General features: G+C 45.9%; 1 long non-coding RNA gene across 1 annotated transcript in view; it reads left to right on the forward strand.

The window, feature by feature from the left end:
* The first annotated feature begins 11,846 nt into the window (after positions 1-11,846).
* Positions 11,847-24,306, forward strand: part of LOC120917059 — a 427,114-nt gene continuing 414,654 nt past the window's right edge. Inside the window, exon 1 of the long non-coding RNA XR_005744163.1 lies at positions 11,847-12,737. This is a non-coding gene — a long non-coding RNA (uncharacterized LOC120917059). The remainder of the gene's footprint in view (positions 12,738-24,306) is intronic.

Raw genomic sequence — 24,306 nt, forward strand, 5'->3', positions numbered from 1 at the left:
ACTAGACTTACGTTTAACATGGGAGTATATAGAAGGGGTCCCCCAGACAGCAAACTTTCTGACAGCGAGAGGAGGAAAAAAAAGCAGATCACCGGCTTATGTGAAAGGGACATTGGCCCCAAGAGGAAGGAGGCACATCTGCCTCCTCTGTGCTGCAAGTAACCCCTGCCAGTACCCCCTGCTAGTGCCACCTGCAAGTGCCCACAGTGCCCACCAGTGCCACCTATCAATGCCCACAAGTGCCACGTATCAATGCCCACAAGTGCCACCTATCAATGCCCACCAGTGCCACCTATCAATGCCTCATCAGTGCCACCTAGCAGTGCTGCCTATCAGTGCCCATTACTGCCACCCATCAGTGCCCATCACTGCCACCCATCAGTTCCCATCACTGCCACCCATAAGTGCCCATCACTGCCAGCTATCAGTGCCACCTATCAATGCCACATTTTAGTGCCACTTCTCAGTGCCCACTAGTGCCACCTATCAATGCCCTTCAGTGCCACACATCAGTGCCACCTCTCAGTGTCCCCTCTCAGTCCCAGCCCTTCAGTGCCACCCACCAGTGCCACCTATTAATACCTCACCAGTGCCACCTATCAATGCCCATGAGTGCCACGTATCAATGCCCACGAGTGCCACCTATCAATGCCCACGAGTGCCACCTATCAATGCCCATGAGTGCCATGTATCAATGTCCACAAGTGCCACGTATCAATGCCCACAAGTGCCACCTATCAATGCCCACCAGTGCCACCTATCAATGCCTCATCAGTGCCACCTAGCAGTGCTGCCTATCAGTACCCATCACTGCCACCTACCAGTTCCCATGACTGCCACCCATCAGTGCCCATCACTGCCAGTTAACAGTGTCACCTATCAATGCCACCTTTTAGTGCCACTTCTCAGTGCCCACCAGTGCCGCCCATCAGTGCCCACCAGTGCAGCCCATCGGTGCCTATCAGTGCAGCCCATCAGTGCCCATCAGTGCAGCCTCATCAGCATACATCAATGAAGGAGAAAAATTACCTGTCTGCAAAATTTTATAACAAAATATAAAAATATATAATTCTGTTTTTAAATTCTGTATTTTATTTTTTTTTAACAAAAAATAAAAACCTCAGAGGTGATCAAATACCACCAAAAGAAAGCTCTATTTGTGAGTGCGTGAGTATAGCGCTTCAAATGCAAACTAAATCGCCTCAAGGCGCTCAAGGCTATTTGTGGGAAAAAAATATATAAAAATGAATTTGGGTACAGTGTAGCATGACCGCGCAATTGTCATTCAAAGTGCGTCAGCGCTGAAAATTGGTCTGGACAGGAGGGGGGTTTAAGGGCCAGATTCACAGAAAAAGTATGCCGGAGTATCAGCAGATACTCCGGCATACTTTTTCTGTGAATCTGGCCCTTAAACCCCCCTCCTGCCCAGACCAATTTTCTGCTTTCAGCGCTGACGCACTTTGAATGACAATTGCGCGGTCATGCTACACTGTACCCAAATAAATTTTTTCAAATTTGCCGCGTCGTATCTTTATTTGTAATTCACAAACAAAGATACGACGGCTTTTGACTAAGATCCGCCAGGCGTACGGCTTCGTACGCCTTCGGATCGTAGGTGTAATTCTCCGGCGGCCGCTGGGTGGAGTTTGCGTCGTTTTCCAGTGTCGGGTATGCAAATTAGCTGTTTACGGCGATGCATGAAGGTACGCGCGTTCTTCGCATTCTCTTACGTCGTCGCTAGTCGGTTTTTCCTGTCGCAATCTTAAGCCTGCTATTTCATGGCTTAGATTTAGAACAGCCATGTTAAAGTATGGCTGTTGTTCCCGCGTCAATTTTTTATTTTTTTTTTATTTTTTTTGTGTAAGTCGTCCGGGAATACGAAAGTACGTTATGCACGTCGCCGTTCAAAAAACACGTCGGGGCGCCGTAATTTCCCGCAAAGCACGGCGGGAAATTTCCTAACGGAGCATGCGCAGAACGTTCGGCGCGGGAACGTGCCTAATTTAAATGGTACACGCCCCATTTGAATTAGGCTGTCTTGCGCCGGATGGCTTTACGCTACGCCGCCGCAAGTTTACAGGCAAGTGCTTTGTGAATCAAGCACTTACGCCGAAAACTAATTCAAGATTTTAGTGATTGGGTTTACATCTGCGTTAAACTGTTTCCATTTTGCAAAAAAAAAAAACATTGCGGTGTTCGAAGTCGCCCCGGCCCTCTAAGCCGCCTCAGTCTCCCGCAGTAAATTTTGACTGTTATCCTTTTACCAAAGGAACTAAGAAATTATTGTCTGCTTCATAAAATGCTTGGCTTTTTTGGCCTGAAAAGTCAGGCACATCATTAGACTGAAGTCTGTGATTTAGATTATTACCGTGCTTCCCAGCAAACACGCTATTGACATTTGCGTTGCCACTACAAATGATGGAGGAAGGATTAAAGAGCCCGGGCCAGGCGGCACACTGAGAAATGATGCCTTCCCTGCCTCGGCCTCACGGTACACAACATGTATAGGTTTAATCTGGATGGAAACCCTAATTCATTCTCCCTCCTTTTATAGTTTTAATAAATAAGTTGCAGCAGGCCCCGCAGGGCCCAAGGCCTGACCCAATTTACCAAGCCGGCTTTCAAGCTTAGTGATTGCGCGAGTAATTTGTGGATCCGGCAGTGTGAAAATTGTCTAGTCCAAGCTGAGAGGCAATTTTTACCTTGTTTGCACTTTGCTTTGATTTATTTACTTATTTATTTTTTAACATTTATATTTAATAATAATAATAATAATAATAATAATAATAATAATAATAATAATAATAAATAAATAAATAATGTTTTAATTTTGCTGAAAACTTTGTCAATGTGTTACATTCTGATTTCCGAGGTTGGATCATGCGTCAAGCAGCTCTGTGTATAGTAATCACAGCCCCAGAGCCCACCCCTTTTTGAAGCCAATCAGAGCCTTAATGCCGCGTACACACGGTCGGAATTTCCGACAAAAGTTTCGATGTGAGCTTTTAGTCGGAAATTCAGACCGTGTGTAGGCCCCATCGGACTTTTTCTGTTGGAATGTCCGACAGCAAAAATTTTAAAAACTGGTTCTCAATTTTTCCGACGGGAAAAGTTCTTGTCGGAAATTCCAAATCGTCTGTATGCAATTCCGAGGCGAAAAAAACATGCATACTCGGAATCAAGTTGACGCATGCTCGGAATGATTGAACTTCATTTTTCTCGGCTCGTTGTAGTGTTATACGTCACCGCGTTTTTGACGGTCGGAATTTTGTGTGACCGTGTGTATGCAAGACAAGTTTGAGCCAAAATTCCGGCAGGAAAAACACACTGGCCCAGATTCAAGAAGCAATTGCGTCTGCGTAACCATAGTTACGCAGCGCAATTGCTTACTTGCGCAGGCGTAACGACTTCTCCTGATTCAGAGAGCTCGTTACGCCGACTGCAGCCTAAGATATGCGTGGCATAAGGCTCTTATGCCCTCATATCTTAGGCTGCATTATTACGCAGGCCGCTAGGTGGCGTTCCGGTAGTGGTCAGCGTATAGTATGCAAATTGCATACTAAAGCCGATTCACTACCCTACGCGAGCCCTGCGTACGCAGTTTACGTCGTTTGCGTACGTCGGTTTTTGCGTAAGGCTGCCCCTTCTAATAGCAGGGGCAGCCAATGCTAAAGTATACCCGTCGTTCCCGCAACGCAAAATTTGAAATTTACGTTGTTTGCGTAAGTGAATCGTGAATGGCGCTGGACGCCATTCACGGTCACTTTGACGTCATTTACCGCAATGCACGTCGGGAAAGTTTCGCGACGGAGCATGCGCCCTACGCTCAGCGCGGGAACGTGCCTAATTTAAATGATTCCCGCCCCCTACGGGATCATTTAAATTGCGCACGCTTACGTCGGGCATTTTGCCGGAGCGCCCACGCAATTTACGGAGCTACTGCTCCGTGAATCGCGGGTAGCGCAGAAAATTTGCGGGGGCGCAGGGCAAAAACGGTGCCCTGCGCCTACGTAAAAAAAGCGCAAGGCTACCTGAATCTGGGCCACTGTTTTCTTTTCCGATCGTGTGTACGCGGCATTAGGCTGTAATCATGTGCTTCTAAAATAAAAATAAAAAATTTATTGAAATCCATGAGATTCATTGTGGATTAGGGGGCCGGACGCATGGATTGGGAGGGGCGGCGCCAGTGCACCCCTAATGAGAGGCCGCCACTGATTAAAAGGCAAAACAAAGCCCACTTACATCAGAGGCTTCCAGGGATAAGCAGGATTTAAGGTGTATCACATTGGCAACTACACAGGATCCTATGGCCGGCACAGGGGATTCCATGTGAAGACAGATGAAAACCGCCAATGGCTGTAGCTAGACCCGCCCAGGGTCGTCTTAATAGCATCATGGGCCCCTGGGCAAAGTAATGCTCTGGGACCCCTACAATGGAGACAGTGCAGGTAAACAGAAATCAAGTAGGTAGGAGGCAGACAAGCAGAGCTTCCCCTTTTGGGTGGAGCTCCGAATTAACTACATGAACAATCATTCTGTACAGCAAAGAAACAGAGAGGAAAATACTAAATACATAAAGTAACAAAGCTGTCCTGTGCATATAATATATCTGCTAGATTGATGCCTCCCCAGCACTCTGACCCCTCTACACCCCAGATATCCCCCCGGCACTCTGACCCCTCTACACCCCAGATATCCCCCCAGCACTCTGACCCCTCTACACCCTATATATCCCCCCAGCACTCTGACCCCTCTACACCCTAGATATCGCCCCAGCACTCTGGCCCCTCTACACCCCAGATATCCCCCCAGCACTCCGACCCCTCTACACCCCAGATATGCCCCCAGCACTCTGACCCTTCTACACCCCAGATATCCCCCCAGCACTCTGACCCCTCTACACCCCAGATATCCCCTCAGCACTCTGATCCCTCTACATCCCAGATATCCCCTCAGCACTCTGACCCCTCTACACCCCAGATATCCCCCCCAGCACTCTGACCCTTCTACACCCCAGATATCCCCCCAGCACTCTGACCCCTCTACACCCCAGATATCCCCTCAGCACTCTGATCCCTCTACATCCCAGATATCCCCTCAGCACTCTGATCCCTCTACACCCCAGATATCCCCCCAGCACTCTGACCCCTCTACACCCCAGATATCCCCCAGCACTCTGACCCTTCTACACCCCAGATATCCCCCCAGCACTCTGACCCCTCTACACCCCAGATATCCCCTCAGCACTCTGATCCCTCTACATCCCAGATATCCCCTCAGCACTCTGATCCCTCTACATCCCAGATATCCCCCCAGCACTCTGATCCCTCTACACCCTATATATCCCCCCAGCACTCTGACCCCTCTACATTCCAGATATCTCCCAGCACTCTGACCCCTCTACACCCCAGATATCCCCTCAGCACTCTGATCCCTCTACATCCCAGATATCTCCCCAGCACTCTGACCCCTCACATTCCAGATATCCCCCAGCACTCTGACCCCTCTACATCCCAGATATCCCCCAGCACTCTGACCCCTCTACATCCCAGATATCCCCCAGCACTCTGATCCCTCTACATCCCAGATATCCCCCTAACACTCTGACCCCTCTACACCCCAGATATCACCCCAGAACTCTGACCCCTCTACACTCCAGATATCCCCCAGCACTCTGACCCCTCTACATCCCAGATATCCCCCAGCACTCTGATCCCTCTACATCCCAGATATCCCCCCAGCACTCTGACCTCTCTACACCCCAAATATCCCCCCAGAACTCTGACCCCTCTACACCCCAGATATCCCCCCAGCACTCTGACCCCTCTACATCCCAGATATCCCCCCAGCACTCTGATCCCTCTACACCCCAGATATCCCCCCAGCACTCTGACCCCTCTACATCCCAGATATCCCCCCAGCACTCTGACCCCTCTACACCCCAGATATCCCCCCAGCAATCTGACCCCTCTACACCCCAGATATCCCCCTAGCCAATCAGGCGCACCGGGTCTGGATACCGGTCACCCGATTGGCTTGGCTGAAGTGGCAGGCACTGTGACACAGAATCACTGTCATAGCAGAAGGCGGCATTTGATGAGGCAAATCTGGCACCACACTGGGGGCATTTGATGGGGCAAACTGGCTGCACACTGGCAGAAATTGGTGGGCACACTGGCAGCACACTGGTGGCAATTGATGGGCACACTGAAAACACACTAGCGTCAATTGATGAGCACACTGGCAGCAATCAATAGGGCACACTGGCGGCAATTGATAGGCACACACTGGCAGCAATTGATGGGGCACACTGGCAATTGATGGTTACAGTAGCTGCGTTTGATGGCACAGTGGCTGCCCTTAAAGTTTTTTTTTTCAGTTTGTTTGCTCCCCCCAAAAAAAATTTGAGCACCAGCCGCCACTGGTGAAAGCACAGGGTGGTGGTGGGAAGATTTATAATACCTTAAGGCTGGGTTCACACTAGTGCGAACTGGATGCGGTTTCCCAAATCAAATTTACTGGACAGGAGATTGTGGCAGCTCTCTATGGAACTGATTCACAATCTCCTACGCCGTCGTATCTTAACTGCATATTTACGCTGGCCGCTAGGGGCGTGTACGCTGATTTACGCCTAGAATATGTAAATCAGCTAGATACGCCTATTCACGAACGTACGCCCGGCCGTCACAGTACAGATACGCCATTTACGTAAGGCTTTTTCCGGCGTAAAGTTACCCCTGCTATATGAGGCGTAGCCAATGTTAAGTATGGACGTCGGGCCAGCGTAGAATTTTCCGTCGATTACGCCATTTGTGTAAGTCATTCGCGAATAGGGCTGTGCGTAATTTACGTTCACGTCGAAAGCATTGACTATTTGCGGGTTAATTTGGAGCATGCGCACTGGGATACGTTCACGGACGGCGCATGCACCGTTCGTAAAAAGCGTCATTTACGTGGGGTCACGATAATTTTACATAAAACACGCCCACATCTTACACATTTGAATTAGGCGGCCTTACGCCGGCCAATTTATGCTACGCCGCCGCAACTTACGGAGCAAGTGCTTTGTGAATAATGCACTTGCCTGTCAAAGTTGCGGAGGCGCAACGTAAATAGGATACGCTACGCCCGCACAGAGTTACGCACTCCCTACCTGAATCTGGCCCACTACCTCCAAAGATTAGGATCTCATCCTAGGGGTGAGCAAAAAGGGTATTGATTTTTGAGAGTTGTCTGGGGAGGTTTCACAATTTCAGAAGCCTAAACAAGATAATAGCCGGTTAATCTGTAAAGCTCGCAGTTTTATGGTGGGTGGCTCAGCTGTCTTCCATTTGTATAACAGCGAAGGGCTTTACAGGATTAATGTTTTTTTGGGAAACAAAAAAGCTTCACCCTTTGGTATTAAAACATGTTTTCAAACAATTAGACTAAAATATTTTACAGTTTTGCAAGGTTAACCTGTTCACTATAAAAAAAAGAAAAAAGAAAAACTCAGATTACGAGAACGGTGTTTGTGTTGTGAAGTTCTAGTCAATGCCATTGCTTTTACATTTCTGCCCACTAGACCATCAACCTTTGCATATTTCCGACAAACGTAATAGAAACAAACGCAAACAGCCATGAACAGCAAAGACTGGATTGATTCACAAATCAGCAAAATTGGTGAACTGCAAAATTTTTGATTCACCTGCAGGGCTGTAACTGTGTGTGATGGGTCCCCATAGCAAAACCATTAGGCCCCTCCGCCTCTCTAATCTCCATTTCAAAGGCAATTCCTCTAGTGATGCAGAATATTAATTACTTTCGTGCTTTGATAGAGGTTCCCAACATGAATATACCGTATTTATCGCGGTATAACGCGCTCCTGCGTATACCGCGCACCCCTAAAGTTGCCCCGAATCCTGTGGAAAAAAAGTTTTTTTTGTACTTACAGTTTTGGTGTCTTGCGCGGCGTCCATCGGCGGCCTCGTCGGGTCCGGCGTTCGTCTGCGGCCTTTGGGTGTCCTCTTCGTCGGGTCCGGCGTCCTTCTGCGGCTTCGGGTGTCCTCTTCGTCGGGTCCGGCGTCCTTCTGCGGTGTCCTCGCGTCCTCCCCGCTCGTTTCCCGCGCCGAGTTTGAAAACTGCGCCGACATATACAGAGCGCAGTACACTCATGTATTGTCGGCAATACTCGGCAACTCTCGCGCTGACATCCTGTACGTCCAGGACGTGAGCGCGGAAGGAGCCGAGATTGCCCAACTATACCCGAGTGTACTGCGCTCGGTATATGTCGGCGCAGTATTCAAAACTCGGCGCGGGAAAGCGAGTATCGCCGTATAAACTGCGCACCCACGATTTTGCCCTGATTTTCAGGGCAAAAAAGTGCGCAGTATACGCCGATAAATACGGTACATTTATTTTGTCCAAATGAATTTGCAAATGTTACGCCATATAGTCAAAGTTTGAGGACACCAGACCATCACACCTATTGTTGGACATCCCATTCCAAAACAATGGGCATCAATATGGAGCAGTTTTGCCAACCGTCAGTATTTTTACTGGCAGCCAGTAAAAAAAAATGGGCACCTTTCTATTGCCAGTAAATGCCTGTAAGAGGAAAAGGTCGCCAGTAAAAAATATGGCTGCGACGCTAGGAATAGCACATGCGCAGCTCAGGCCCGGAGCCGGCCGAGACCATCCAAGTGCCTGGTACAGTGTGGTCGGGCGGTGTCGGGTCTGGTGAAGGTGGTGTTTGAGCGTGCTGTATGATGTCATGGTGCAAGGGAGCCGAGCGCCCAGAGCCTCGTGTGTGGGTCTACAGGACAGGATTAAGGAAAGCCAGGAGCGGGACCAGGGGCGGACTGACCATTGAGGCACTCGGGCACTGTCCGGGGGCCCCATGCCACTAGGGGGCCCCATCAGGGTTGCCAGGCTCAGTAAAACCAGGGACAGTATGTAAAAATCTTTACATCTGTCCCTGATATGTCCGAAACCGACATGCTTTTGATGTGAAAATCCCGAGATTTTAGCTGCCCCGCCTCTGCACTGCCTCCAGGCATGGTGGCCATCTGTAAGCCCGGGGGCCCCATAATCTTCCATTGCCAGGGAGCCCCATGAGTTGTCAGTCTGCCCCTGAGCGGGACTGTCAGTGCTGTTTGGACTGGAGGGAACTGAAGGGTACCCCTGGCATGGAGATAGACTGTCGCTGTGACTCAGGAGGGGACATGTCATGTCAGTGATCTGTGCTGCTGCACACTGCTGTCAGTATCACTGTGAGAGTCAATTTCATGAGTACATTACCCATTCTAAAGTATTGCCCTCCTGAGTCCTGTCCCTGAGCTACTTACTAAATAAAAAAAAAAATATAAGAAATATGCTTTTTGCCTTAATATCTACCTTAAATCACATTGCTAATTGCATATTGTACTATTTGTAGCCTAATGAAGCGTACACACGATCAGATTTTCTATTCGGAAAAACCTTGGATAGTTTTTCCGACGGAATTCCACTCAAGCCTGGCTTGCAAACACGGTCACACAAAAGTTCTGTGAACTTTCGACCATCAAGACTCAAACTTGTGTTGCATACACACGGTCACACCAAATTCCGACCACAAGCTCACATCGGACTTTTGCTGGCGGAATTTCTGACCGTGTGTATGTGGAATTAGTACTGGAATTTGCACTTAAAACTGTAAGTTTGTAACTTTTGGAACTGGCAGTAAAAACTTGGCTGTGCCAGTAAATTCACGGTGTCGTGTCAGTAAATTTAAATCTGGTAGGTTGGCAACACTGATGTGGAGTTGTCCCTTAGGCTACAGTCTCCACTCTTCTGAGAAGGCTTTCCAGTTGAGAGTATTGCCCTGTACACACGACCGGTTTTCCTGACATGCCAAAACCCGACATTTTTCCCGACATGATTCCTCTCAAGCCTGCCTTGCATACACACGTTCAGTCAAAAAAAAGCTTGACCAAAGCGCGGTGACGTCCAACGCATACGACGGCACTGAAAAGGGGACGTTCCATTCAAATGGTGCCACCCTTTGGGCTGCTTTTGCTGATCTTCGTGTTAGTAAAAGTTTGGTGAGAGACGATTTGCACTTTTCAGTCTTTGTGCTTTTTAGTCCGTTACAGCGTAACAAATGTGCTCTCTCCATTACGAACACTAGTTTTATCAGAACGAGCGCTCCCGTCTCATACTTGATTCTGCGAATGCACGCTTTTTTCCCCTCGGAAAACATACACACGAGCGGTTTTCGTGACGAAAAAAAGACTGCCGGGGAACACGACAGGTAAAACAAATTTGTAAGGAGCATTCTTCCCAATGACTACAAGTGTAATGCCGCGTTTTCATGACGTTATTTTTTTTTAAAATTGGTAATTAAAAACAATCGTGTGTGGGCTCCAGAGCATTTTTCTCAACATGAGAAATGGCCATTAAAGATTTAGAACATGCTCTAATTTTTCACTTAGTTTCACTTAGTTTTTCACGTCAGTGGTACAGCAGGTGTCCGAATTGGGAACCACAATGGCGGAGAACCCTTTGGGGGCACAGTGATCTCTGTAGCTAGACGCGGGTATGAACCCTGCTGTACCACATGCTCCTTACATTGGGAAGAATGCTCCTTACACTTGTAGTCATAGGGAAGAATTCTCCTTACACTTGTGGTCATTGGGAAGAATGCTCCTTACGCTTGAAGTCATTGGGAAGAATGCTCCTTACACTTGTGGTCATTGGGAAGAATGCTCCTTACACTTGTAGTCATAGGGAAGAATGCTCCTTACACTTGTAGTCATTGGGAAGAATGCTCCTTACACTTGTAGACATTGGGAAGAATGCTCCTTACACTTGTAGTCATAGGGAAGAATTCTCCTTACACTTGTGGTCATTGGGAAGAATGCTCCTTACACTTGTAGACATTGGGAAGAATGATCCTTACACTTGTAGTCATTGGAAAGAATGCTCCTTACACTTGTAGTCATTGGGAAGAATGCTCCTTACACTTGTGGTCATTGGGAAGAATGCTCCTTACACTTGTAGTCATTGGGAAGAATGCTCCTTACACTTGTAGTCATTGGAAAGAATGCTCCTTACACTTGTAGTCATTGGGAAGAATGCTCCTTACACTTGTGGTCATTGGGAAGAATGCTCCTTACACCTGTAGTCATTGGGAAGAATGCTCTTTACACTTGTAGTGATTGGGAAGAATGCTCCTTACACTTGTGGCCATTGGGAAGAATGCTCCTTACACTTGTAGTCATAGGGAAGAATGCTCCTTACAATTGTAGTCATTGGGAAGAATGCTCCTTACACTTGTAGTCATTGGGAAGAATGCTCCTTACACTTGTGGTTATTGGGAAGAATGCTCCTTACACTTGTGGTTATTGGGAAGAATGCTCCTTACACTTGTAGCCATTGGGAAGAATGCTCCTTACACTTGTAGTCATTGGGAAGAATGCTCCTTACACCTGTAGTCATTGGAAAGAATGCTCCTTACACTTGTAGTCATAGGGAAGAATGCTCCTTACACTTGTAGTCATTGGGAAGAATGCTCCTTACACTTGTAGTCATTGGGAAGAATGCTCCTTACACTTGTGGTCATTGGGAAGTATTTTTTTTTATCAGGGGTTCCCTGAGACCGAAAAAATATTTCAAGGGTTCCTCCGCATTGAAAAGCTTGACAAAGGCTGCTCCATGCAGTCTGCACTGGGACGCTGTCCCTGGTGCTGAAACCTGCTCTCCCATCGACTCCATGCATATTAATGCCTTGCTGCTGTAGGATGAGCAGGGATGATGTTGCTGAGGGTTGAGTGTGGTCCCTCTAATGACTACAGCACATACCTCTGCCTCTTGCAGAGCCTCCCTTTTCTCAGAATCCTAAATGATTTAGCACCTCCTCTCTGTCCCTGCTGAAGCCAGCAACACAGCTGCTTCTGCTATAGGGAAGCGCTTGTGAATTCACTGGGAGACTCACATTTGGGCAAGAGGATCTGCAACCCTCATATAGACTTTGCCATTCAGGCATTGCAATCCTATCCCCCCCCCCCCCCCACCCTTCCCTCCTCTCTCCAGCTCCCCTCCATCCTTAAAGCTCTATGTAGCAGCGTGGATAGCTGGGGAAATGCAGTAGCATAGGATGCAGCCAGAGCCAAAGGCTGATGGAAGAGAGGGAAAGAGAGAAGGCACCAAAAAAAGAAAAAAAGATTTGATGTTTCAGCAATGGAAAGCCCATTAACCCTGCACTGGGCAGGGGTGGCACCTGGGTGCTGAGTGAGACCCCCCCCCCCCACCACCACCACCTCTTTGCAAAGGCTGACTTGGTTAATCTGATGCAATGCTGGATGTACGAGTGCATGGGAGATTCCTTGGATTTTCTGTCTGTTAAACACACTGTTGGAGGTGGCCATGCCATCTGCAGGAGCCTGTGCCATAGATTCTCCAATTTGCTAGCCAGGCATTGATCTACCACCCTCACCCAGACAAATGTTGGCCAAGCTGTTCTGATTGGGATGTCCTTTTGCCTACATCCTCTCTCTCTTCTTCTTTTTTTTTTTTTTTTTCTTTGGTACTCATTTTATTCTTCACTTGCTGGATGAACTAAAGGTGGGAAATTCCTGATTCCTTTAATGCAACTAGATTGTAATTATTTTTATTTTTATTTTTTTTACTGGCTATTCCATGTGACTTACAAAACTGCATAGAGTGATGGAAGAGCATACATTCCCATAGACAAGCCGGATCGATAGCTTATCAAATGGGTAAGTCGTGTATTTTTTTTTTTTTTTCAGCAAATGACATTTGTATTATTCCTTTGGGGAGGCTGTTTTTGCTGCCGTTACCATATTATATCAAATACTAAGACACCAGTGGATCTGTCTGTTGCCCTCAATGGTTACAGTTAGGCAGCCAATCTTGGCTTCCCTATTCCCCTTAGGTTTTTTTTTTTTTTTTTATAGGCTTGAAAAATGTGTGTGTGTCGTTTATTTATTTATTATACATGTGCATGGAGGGGGAAAAAAAAAAATAATATATTATTCCCAGCAGCTGTTAAGCCCCGTCTGCTGTGACACACCGCGTCCAGAGCGTCTGAACTAAAACACATCGTCTCGTTGGGATTTGCGATGAAGAAACGGGGGAATATTTAATAAGCAAAAATCCACACTTGTTTGCTAGATCCTATGATCTCTGCTGGTATCCATGTTACACAAAATACTCTGTCCTTTTCCTCCAATGGGCTTGGCTACAGTATAGATGAGCATGTGTGCTATCTCCATGCACAATGTTACAAGAGATCCTTTATCCTTTTTTTTTATTTTTTTGGCAATTCTGGACCTGTGGGCTTGTTTAAACATCATACCAAGAACAATGGTTAGGAACAACCCAACTACTCGGAAAATCAGTTCTCACCAGTCGGTCCAGTCCAAGCAGCTGCAAGTGGACCTGATTGAAGGCTTTGAGGCTTATTTAATGCTGTAACCCATTCTGTCCGGCGAAGGACCATAATTGGGGTTTTATGTATTGCTTTGTGCTTAATTCAGCATTTATTTATTTTTGCATGCCGGTATATCTTTGGACAGAACTCTGGATAGATCAAAAGTCGGACAGCTTTTTAATTATTTTATTTAAAATTTAAATTTAATTTTATTTTAAATTTAATTTACAGGAACTGCCTTTTGCAGTTCCTGTACAGTAGGGCTGGAGTGTGAGAGGAAGAAGCAGTACAAGGAGCCAATCAGTTCATGTGCTTATAAGAAGCATACTGAGTTGTAATGGAGAGATGAGCTCATCGCTGTGCTGCTTCTCCTTTCACTGCCCAGTCACAGGCTAGGGCCAGGTCTGGGATAACCAATCAATTAATCAGAAGAAAGCTGATTTTGACCTGCCTTTTGAGGGTGAAAGGAAGAAGCAGCACAAGGAGACAATCAGTTCACGTGCTTACAAGAAGCACACTGAGTTAAGAGGAGAGCAGAGTGATGGAGAGATGAGCTTATCGCTGTACTGCTTCTCCTTTCACTGTCCAGTCACAGGCTGGGGTGGGTCTGGGGTGACCAATCAATTAGTCAGAAGCTAGCTGATTTTGACCTGCCTTTTGGAGTGTCTATACAGCAGGGCTGGAGGGTGAAAGGAAGAAGCAGTACAAGGAGCCAATCAGTTCACGTGCTTACAAGAAGCATACTGAGTTAAGAGGAGAGCAGAGTGATGGAGAGATGAGCTCATCGCTATGCTGCTTCTCTTTTCACTGCCCAGTCACAGGCTGGGGCGGGTCTTGGGTGTCCAATCAATAAATCAGAAGCTAGCTGATTTTGACCTGCCTTTTTGAGTGTCTATACAGCAGGGCTGGAGTGTGAAAGGAAGAAGCAGCACAAGGAGCCAATCAGTTCATGGGCTTACCAAAAGCATACTGAGTTAAGAGGAGAACAGAGTTATGGAGAGATGAGCTCATCGCTGTGCTGCTTCTCCTTTCACTGTCCAGTCACAGGCCGGGGTGAGTCCGGGATGACCAATCAATTTATCAGAACAAAGCTGATTTTGACCTGCCTTCTGAGGTCTCTATACAGCAGGGCTGGAGGGTGAAAGGAAGAAGCAGCACAAGGAGCCAATCAGTTCATGGGCTTACAAGAAACATACTGAGTACGGAGGAGAGCAGAGAGATGGAGAGATTTGCTCACCACAGTGCTGCTTCTCCTTTCACTGCCCAGTCACAGGCCAGGGCCAGGTCTGGGATAACCAATCAATTTATCAGAAGAAAGCTGATTTTGACCTGCCTTTTGCGGTCTCTATACAGCAGGGCTGGAGGGTGAAAGGAAGAAGCAGCACAAGGAGCCAATCAGTTCATGGGCTTACAAAAAGCATACTGAGTTAAGAGGAGAGCAGAGTGATGGAGAGATTAGCTTATTGCTGTGCTGCTTCTCTTTTCACTGTCCAGTCACAGGCCGGGGTGGGTCTGGGATGACCCACTAATTCATCAGAAACATGCTGTCAGGAGGAGAGAGCACAGTAATGGAGAGATGATATCACCACAGTGGTGCTTCTTCTTTCACTGCCCAGTCACAGGCTGGGAAGGGTCTGGGATGACCAATCAATTCATCAGAAGCCTGCTAACAGGAGGAGAGAGCACATTGAATGAGAGATGAACACATGACAGTGCTGCTTCTCCTTTCACTGCCCAGTCACAGGCTGGGGCGGGTCTGGGATGGCCAATCAATTCTTTAGAAGCGTGCTAACACAGTGAATGAGAGATGAGCACATGACAGTGCTGCTTCCCCTTTCACTGGCCAGTCACAGATTAGGACGAGTCTGGGATGACCAATAAATTCTTTAGAAGCTTGATAACAGGAGGGGAGAACACAGTGAATGAGAGATGAGCACATGACATTGCTGCTTCACCTTTCACTGGCCAGTCACAGATTAGGATGGGTCTGGGATGATCAATCAATTCATCAGAAGCCTGCTAACACGAGGAGAGAGAACATTGAATGAGAGATGAACACATGACAGTGCTGCTTCATCTTTCACTGCCCAGTCACAGGTTGGGGCGGGTCTGGGATGGCCAATCAATTCTTTAGAAGCTTGCTAACAGGAGAAGAGAACAGAGTGAGCGAGAGATGAGCTCATGACAGTGCTGCTTCTCCTTTCACTGGCCAGTCACAGGTTGGGGGGAGTCCGGGATGGCCTGTGCTCAGAGGAAGTGGGTTGAATGATGTTGGCCATCAGACTGAGGACATCTAGTGGCAGAAAAAAATGACTTATGGGGAAATCTGTAAATTGAAAGGGAACATTATAGAAAAAGCTGGCCAGTCAAAGGCTGGGGGTGAGCCTGGGATGACATGGGCTCAGAGGCAGTGGGGTCGCATGATGCTGTCATCAGAATGAACATTGCAGCGAAAGCTGGTTTTGTTATTTTATCTTTTTCTATTATCTATTTATCTATCTATTTCATTTTTATTTTGACATTTTTGGCTGCTTTAAGCCTTGGAGAAGGCCAGCGTCTTTAGGAGACCCCCACCTTGTCATCTTGATTCTGGGCTCCCCTGCCTTTATGGCTCACTAGTCTTCATTTATTTTTATCACCTCGTAGCCTCGAATTTACTGCGGCTTGGCGGTAGTATTGTAAGTGAGACAAGGAGTTAATACAAAGCTACACCATGATTAAAAATAGCTGGGATGATAGTTAAGGGTGCTTTGAGGGGAATGGATGCAGGAGGGGGTCTGCGAAAAAAAAAAAAATAAAGGCTTCAGGTTGGGCGTGCAAGGAGTTAATTAAAAGACTCAAAATTAATTAATGTGTTTCTTAAATGAAAAGCCTGCAGCGGCATCTCAATCCCTTTTTTTTTCTTGCTTTGTGTCTCCCCTTCCTGCTCAGTACTTAGTGTAATAAGATGAAGGACAATATCACCCTTCACTCTTGCAGATCTGTCCTTTTGGCTGGAAGGCAAAAAAACATAAAAAAAAAAAAAAAAAACATAAGTCAAGCACTAATGTACTATTTCTTAAACCTCCCCATCCTCATGCCTTACAGTCCTATACTGTACAACTGCCTATTAATTCCCCTTGCTCTGGTGTTTTATGGGTTTTTATAGTACAGCAAGCCAGCCTTCGGTAGGGATATACGGCTTTTAAGGAAATTACATGGCAGCCTTCGTTGGTTCCTATACCTAGGCTATTTAATTTAGCAAAAGAGTCATTGTGTCAGTGCCCGATTAGCTTCGTCCTCTTGGGGCCGCAGTGCTTTACATGTTGTTGCAAAGGAAAGGAAAGCGTAGCATGCTCATAGTATACAACCCACCGCACACAACAAACCATGTTTTTTTTGCACCAGCCTGCTCTGTGCAGTACAAGCGTGATGATTATTCACCTAGGAAACTGCAACCGTTGCCTTTCCCTAAGCACATATTACATTAACAAGCAGATAGATGCTCTTTAAATAATGGTTTGCTCTGCTGCAGTCACGGTTGTCGGTTGTGTGTATGTGTCACACTATTGGCATCCCGCATTGTGGATGGGGCAGCTCGGGGGGGGGGGGTTTAGTGGTTAGCACTCATGCCGTGCAGCACTGGGGTGCTTGGTTGCAAAGCCAACCACGGCGCAATCTGTATGGGTTTTACATCTCCCGGTGCTTGCGTGGGTTCCCTCTCACACATGCTGGTAGGCTAAATTGGCTCCTGTCTACGTTGGCACTAGTATGTGAGACAGGGACCTTAGATTGTAAGCTCTTGAGGGCAGGGACTGATGTGAAGGGTGTAGTGCTATGTAAGTTGTTGGTTCTATATAAATACCGAAAATGCTGCCAATGTAAACCCTTGACTTGGGTGCACTGGGGTCCTTGGTTGGAAACCCAACCAAGACATTACCTGAATGTACAATAAGTGCAGTGCTGTGTATATTTTCGGTGCTATATAAATAACTAAAACAAATGGAGAGTCAGGGTTATCTGATGCCAAAGTAAAAACCCTTGACTTGTGTGCACTGGGGTTCTTGGTTGGAAACCCAACCAGGACACTATATTTGTGGAGTTTGCATGCTCTCCCTGTGCTTGCCTGGGTTCCCCCACACACATGCTGGTGGGCCAATTGGCTCCTGTCTAAGTTGACACTAGTATGTGAGATGGGGGCCTTTGATTGTAAGCTCTTGATGGCAGGGACTGGTGTAAATGTAGAATAGGTGTAGTGCTGTGTAAATTGCTGGTGCCAATGTAAACCCTTGACTTGGGTGCACTGGGGTCCATGGTTGGAAACCCAACCAGAACACTGCCCGTATGGGGTTTGCATGCTCTCCCTGTGCTTGTATGGGTTTCCCTCCACACATGCTGGTAGGCTAATTGGCTCCTGTCTAAGTTGGCACTAGTATGTGAGACAGGGACCTTAGATTGTAAGCTCATGAGGGCAGGGACTGATGTGAAGGGTGTTGGTGCACTGCTATTTAAATACAGTAAATAAATGGAGTGTCTGCTGCCAATGTAAACCTTTGACTTGTGTGCTCTGGGGTTCTTGGTTGGAAACCCAACCAGGACACTATCTTCATGGGGTTTGCATGCTCTCCCTGTGCTTGTATGGGTTTCCCTCCACATATGCTGGTAGGTCAATTGGCTCCTGTCTAAGTTGACGCTAGTATGTGAGATGGGGGCCTTTGATTGTAAGCCCTTGAGGGTAGAGACTGGTGTGAATTTAAAATAGGTGTAGTGCTGTGTAAATTTCTGGTGCCAAATGTAAACCCTTGACTTGGGTGCACTGGGGTCCTTGGTTGGAAACCTCAAACAGGCCCGTATGGGGTTTGCATGCTCTCTCTGTTCTTGTATGGGTTTCCCCCCCACATGCTGGTAGGTAAATTGGCTAGTATGTGAGATGGAGGCCTTCGATTGTAAGCTCTTGAGGGCAGGAACTGGTGTAAATGTATAATAGGTGTAGTGCGGTGTAAATTGTCAGTGCTATATACAGTAAATACCTGGAGTGTCAGGGTTGTCTAAAGCAAATGCAAACCCTTGACTTATGTGCACTGGGGTCCTTGGTTGGAAACCCAACCAGGACACTGCCTATGGGGTTTGCAATGTTCTCCCTTTGCTTGCATAGGTTTCTTCCCACACATGCTCATAGGTTAATTGGCTTCTGTGTAAGTTGGCACTACTATGTAAGAAGATAGGGACCTTTGATTGTAAGCCCCTGAGGGCAGGGACTGATGTGAATGTACAATAGGTATAATGCTGTGTAAATTGTTGGTGCTATATAAATACATGGTCAGGGTTGTCGGATGCCAATGCAAGCCCTTGACTTGGGTGTATTGGGGTCCTTTGTTGGAAACCCAACACTATCTGTGGAGGGTTTTCATGTTCTCCCTGTGCTTGCGTGGGTTTCCTTCAACACTTCAAACACATGTTGGTAGGTTATTTGGCTCCTGTCTATATTGCTGCTAGTATGTGAGCCAGGGATTGTAAACTCCTGAAGGGCAGGGACTTGAGGGACAATATGTAAAGAGCTACATAAATTGTCGGCACTATAAAAATACCTAAAATAAATAGAGTGTCAGGGTTGTCTGATGCCAATATAAACTCTTGACTTATGTGCACTGAGATCCTTGGTTGGAAACCTGACCAAGACACTATCTTTATGGAGTTTTCATGCTCTCCCTGTGCTTGCGTAGGTTCCCTCCCACACATGCTGGTAGGTTAATTGTCTCCTGGCTAAGTCTAAGAGTGTCATGGTTATCTGATGTCAAGTTAAACCCTTGACTTGTGTACACTGGTGTCTTTGGTTGGAAACCCAATCATGACACTATCTGTATTGGGTTTGCATGTTCTCCTTGTGTTTGCATGGGTTTTCTCCCACATGTCAAAGACATGCTAGTAGATTCATTGTCTCCTGTCTAGATTGCTACTAGTATGTGTTGTAGGGACCTTAGATTGTAAGCTAATTGAGGGCAGGGACTGATGTGAAGTACAGTAGATAAGAAGCTAACTAAATTGTTGGTGCTATATAATTACAGTGTCAGGGTTATCTGATGCCAATGTAAACCCTTGACTTGTTTGCACAGGGGTCCTTGGTTGGAAACTCATCCAGGACACCATCTTCATAGAGTTTGCATGCTCTCTCTGTACTTGCATGGGTTTTCTCCCAGGAGTTTAATTGGCTCCTGTATAGGTTGGCACTAGATTGTGAGACATAGACCTTAGATTGAAGCTCTTGAGGGCAGGGATTGATATGAATGTACACATGTAAAGAGCTATGTAAATTGTTGGTGCTATATAAATAGCTAATGTAAATGGATTGTCATGGTTATCTGATGCCAATGTAAACCCTTGACTTGTGTGCATTGTGGTCTTTAGTTGGAAACCCAACCAGGACACTATCTGTATTGGGTTTGCATGTTCTCCTTGTGTTTGCATGGGTTTTCTCCCACATGTCAAAGACATGCTGGTAGATTCATTGGCTCCTGTCTAGATTGCTACTAGTATGTATGGTAGGGACCTTCGATTGTAAGCTCATTGAGGGCAGGGACTGGTGTGAATGTACAGTAGATAAAGAGCTACTTTAATTGTTGGTGCTATATAAATAATACAAAAAATGTAAACCCTTAACTTGTTTGCACAGGGGTCCTTGGTTGGAAACCCAACCAGGACACCATGTTCATAGAGTTTGCATGCTCTCTCTGTGCTTGCATATGTTTTCTCCCAGGAGGTTAATTGGCTCATGTATAGGTTGGCACTAGATTGTATGACGGGGACCTTAGATTGTAAGCTCTTGAGGACAGGGGTCATTTGTTGGAAACCCAACCAAGACACCATCTCCATAGAGATTGCATGCTCTCTGTGTGCTTGCATTGGTTTTCTCCCAGGAGGTTAATAAGGCTCCTGTATAGGTTGGCACTAGATTGTGAGACAGGGACCTTAGATTGTAAGCTCTTGAGGACAGAGGCTCTTGGTTGCAAACCCAACCATGACACCGTCTTCATAGAGTTTGCATGCTCTCTCTGTGCATGCTTGGGTTTTCCCCCAGGAGGTTAATTGACTCCTGTATAGGTTGGTACTAGATTGTGAGACAGGGACCTTAGATTGTAAGCTCTTGAGGACAGGGGTCCTTGGTTGGAAACCCAACCAAGACACCATCTTCATAGAGTTTGCATGCTCTCTCTGTGCTTGCATGAGTTCTCTCCTAGGAGGTTAACCTGTATAGGTTGGCACTAAATTGTGAGACAGGGACCTTAGATTGTAAGCTCTTGAGGGCAGGGATTAAAGTGAATGTACACGATGTAAAGGGCTACATAAATTGTTGGTGCATTATATAAATACCAAATGTAAAAGGAGTGTCATGGTTATCTAATGCCAATGTAAACCCTTGACTTGTTTGCACTGGTGTGCTTGGTTGGAAACCCAACCAGGACACCATCTTCATGGACCTTGCATGCTCTCCCTGTGCTTGCGTGGGTTCCTCCCACAGATGCTGGAGGTTAATTAGCTCCTGTTTTAGGTTGGCACTAGATTGTGAGACAGGGACCTTAGATAGTAAGATGTGAATGTACAATAGGTGCAGTGCTGTGTATATTTTTGGTGCTATATAAATACCTAAAACAAATGGAGAGTCAGGGTTATCTGATGCCAAAGTAAAAACCCTTGACTTGTGTGCACTGGAGTACTTGGTTAGAAACCCAACCAGGACACTATCTGTATGGGGTGTGTTAGGCCCCGTACACACGGCCGAGGAACTCGACGTGCCAAACACGTCGAGTTCCTCGGTGAGTTCAGGGATGAAGCCGCCGAGGAGCTCGGCGGGACGCCTTCTCCCATAGAACAACGAGAAAATAGAGAACATGTTCTCTATTTTCTCGACGAGTTCCTCGGCGGCTCCATCGGGCCAAAAGTGTACAGACGACAGAGTTTCTCGGCAGAATCCGGGTTTGACCGAGTTTCTCGGTGAATTCTGCCGAGAAACTCTGTCGTGTGTACGAGGCCTCAGAGTTGTCTGATGCCAATGTAAGACTTTGACTTGTGTGCTTGCCAATGTTGCAATTTTTTAATCTGTCAAAGGCTGATTTGCTTTGGTAACCCACTTCAGGTTGACTATTCACAGAAAATCCATTGGGATGTATTGGATTGATTTGTATTGGATTGGATTGGTTTGTCCTAGTGAATGCTTTTGGGAATTGTTTTATTTTATTTTTTGGAGTGGGGAAGGAGATAAATTTGTGTGTGATTGCCCAACAACGCTGATATAATAAGGGAAAAGTACTAGCAAAGTAACAAGCAACAACCAACTAGACCTTCTCATTGATTGTTCTGGTTGGTGTAAAAGGAAAATATGTGCCCTCTGATTGGTTGGTTCACTTTGCACTGCTTTATTCAACATGGTCCATGTGCTCATTATTTGGCACCTGAAAAGTTGGGGATTTTGGTGCTGAATATAACATAATCGACATAACTGGAACTGACTAGAGTCACTTGTGTGTGTATGTCATAAATTAGATGGAACGCTTTTTGTTAGTTTGCTTTAACCAGTCCATTGATTACTGGCGGCTGTGAAAGTACAAATGTTAGCATGTCCCATCATGGCTCCAAAGTTAATGAAGTGTCATTTTTCGTAAAGATCATGGAATATGTAAAAAAAAAAAACAACATAAAACGTAAAAACGTAAGAGTTACATAATGAATATTTACGTAAGCATGTATTGAATTAATATTTGATTGTATGTACTGTATGTGCATAGAATTGGGGTAGACAAAAATGGAGAGAAATAATTGAGACAGACGATAAAGAGAAACAGACAGATGATAGAGAGAAACAGACAGACAGACGATAGAGAGAAACAGACAGACAGACGATAGAGAGAAACAGACAGACAGACGATAGAGAGAAACAGACAGACAGACGATAGAGAGAAACAGACAGACGATAGAGAGAAACAGACAGACAGACAGACAATAGAGAAACAGACAGACAGACAGACAGATGATAGAGAGAAACAGACAGACAAACTATAGAGAGAAACAGACAGATGATAGAGAGAAACAGACAGACAGACAATAGAGAGAAACAGACAGACAGACTATAGAGAGAAACAGACAGACGATAGAGAGAACAGACAGACGATAGAGAGAAACAGACAGACGAATTGAGAGAACAGACAGAGATAGAGGAACAGACAGAACAGAAAGAAAGAGAGAAAAACAGACAGACAGACGATAGAGAGAAAAGACAGACAAAAAACAGACGATAGAGAGAAACAGACAGACAGACGATAGAGAGAAACAGACAGACGATAGAGAGAAACAGACAGACGATAGAGAGAAACAGACAGACAGACGATAGAGAGAAACAGACAAACAGACAGAAGATAGAGAGAAAACAGACAGACGATAGAGAGAAACAGACAGACGATAGAGAGAAACAGACAAATGAATAGAGAGAAACAGACAGACGATTGAGAGACACAGACAGACAAAACGATAGAGAGAAACAGAAAGGACAATAGAGAGAAACAGACAGACAGACGATAGAGAGAAAAAGACAGACATACAGAGATAGAGAGAAACAAACAGACAGACAAGAGAAAAAGACAGACAGACAATAGAGAGAAACAGACAGACAGACGATAGAGAGAAACAGACAGACAGACGATAGAGAGAAACAGACAGACGATAGAGAGAAAACAGACAGATAGAGAGAAAAATACAGACAAACAGATGATAGAGAGAAACAGACAGACGAGAGAAACAGACAGACAGATGATAGAGAGAAACAGAGAGACAGACAGACGATAGAGAGAAACAGACAGACGATAGAGAGAAAAAGACAGACAAACAGTCGATAGAGAGAAAACAGACAGACAAACGAGAGAAACAGACAGACAGACGTTAGAGAGAAACAGACAGACAGACGATAGAGAGAATTAGACAGACGATAGAGAGAAACAGGACAGACGATAGAGAGAACAGACAAACAGACAATGATAGAGAGAAACAGACAAACAGACAATGATATAGAGAAACAGACAGACAAACAGACGATAGAGAGAAACAGACAAACAGACAGAAGATAGAGAGAAACAGGACCGACGATAGAGATAAACAGACAGAGAGATAAAGGTGGAATAGATAATCAGATATGGATTTTAAGGCTGGCCATACATTATTCAATTTTCTTGTATAACTTTCCTTTAGATTTACCAAAACCATATAATATGAGGTCACACCTAAACACTTTTCATTTGTATGCAATCAGGCAGGACCTTGCACTACATAGTTGAAGGTAAATCTAAAAAAAATCGAATAAAAAAATTGTATGGTGTATGGCCAGCTTAGAGGAGATAGATAGATATGGAAAGATAGATAGATATGGAAAGGTAGACAGATAGATAGATAGATAGAGAGATAGATAGATAGACAGACAGATATGGATAGGTAGATGTGCACTGATATGGACGTGGTTAACCCCCTCTCCATTGACAATAGACATACATCCCAAGTAACGCACATCCCTGCCCCCCGTCCCCGGCCCCCCGTTTCCCGGTACACATAGTACAATCACATTAGCATTGTCTCTCTCTGTCAGATTAAAGTATTGCTTGAAGACTGCAGACAGAGGGGAGAAACAGTCTCCTGCGCCACAGCCCACTGTGCCCGCCAGTACCATGGTACATTAGTGTGTTTAGAGGTGTGAGCGTAATTGCACACGCAGCAGAGATAATTGGCCAAGTGTACAAAATGTGATAATTTCAGGAGGCTAATAATTTCTAATTAGGAAAAACGCTGCTCCTTTTTTTTTTTGTATTTTTTTTTTTTCATTTAAATTCCGTCACATTTTTTCTCTGCACTGGTTTCTGGGGTTGGCAGGTGGAGGCGGG

Source organism: Rana temporaria, chromosome 11, assembly GCF_905171775.1.
Source record: "Rana temporaria chromosome 11, aRanTem1.1, whole genome shotgun sequence".
NCBI classification, from domain to species: Eukaryota; Metazoa; Chordata; class Amphibia; order Anura; family Ranidae; genus Rana; species Rana temporaria.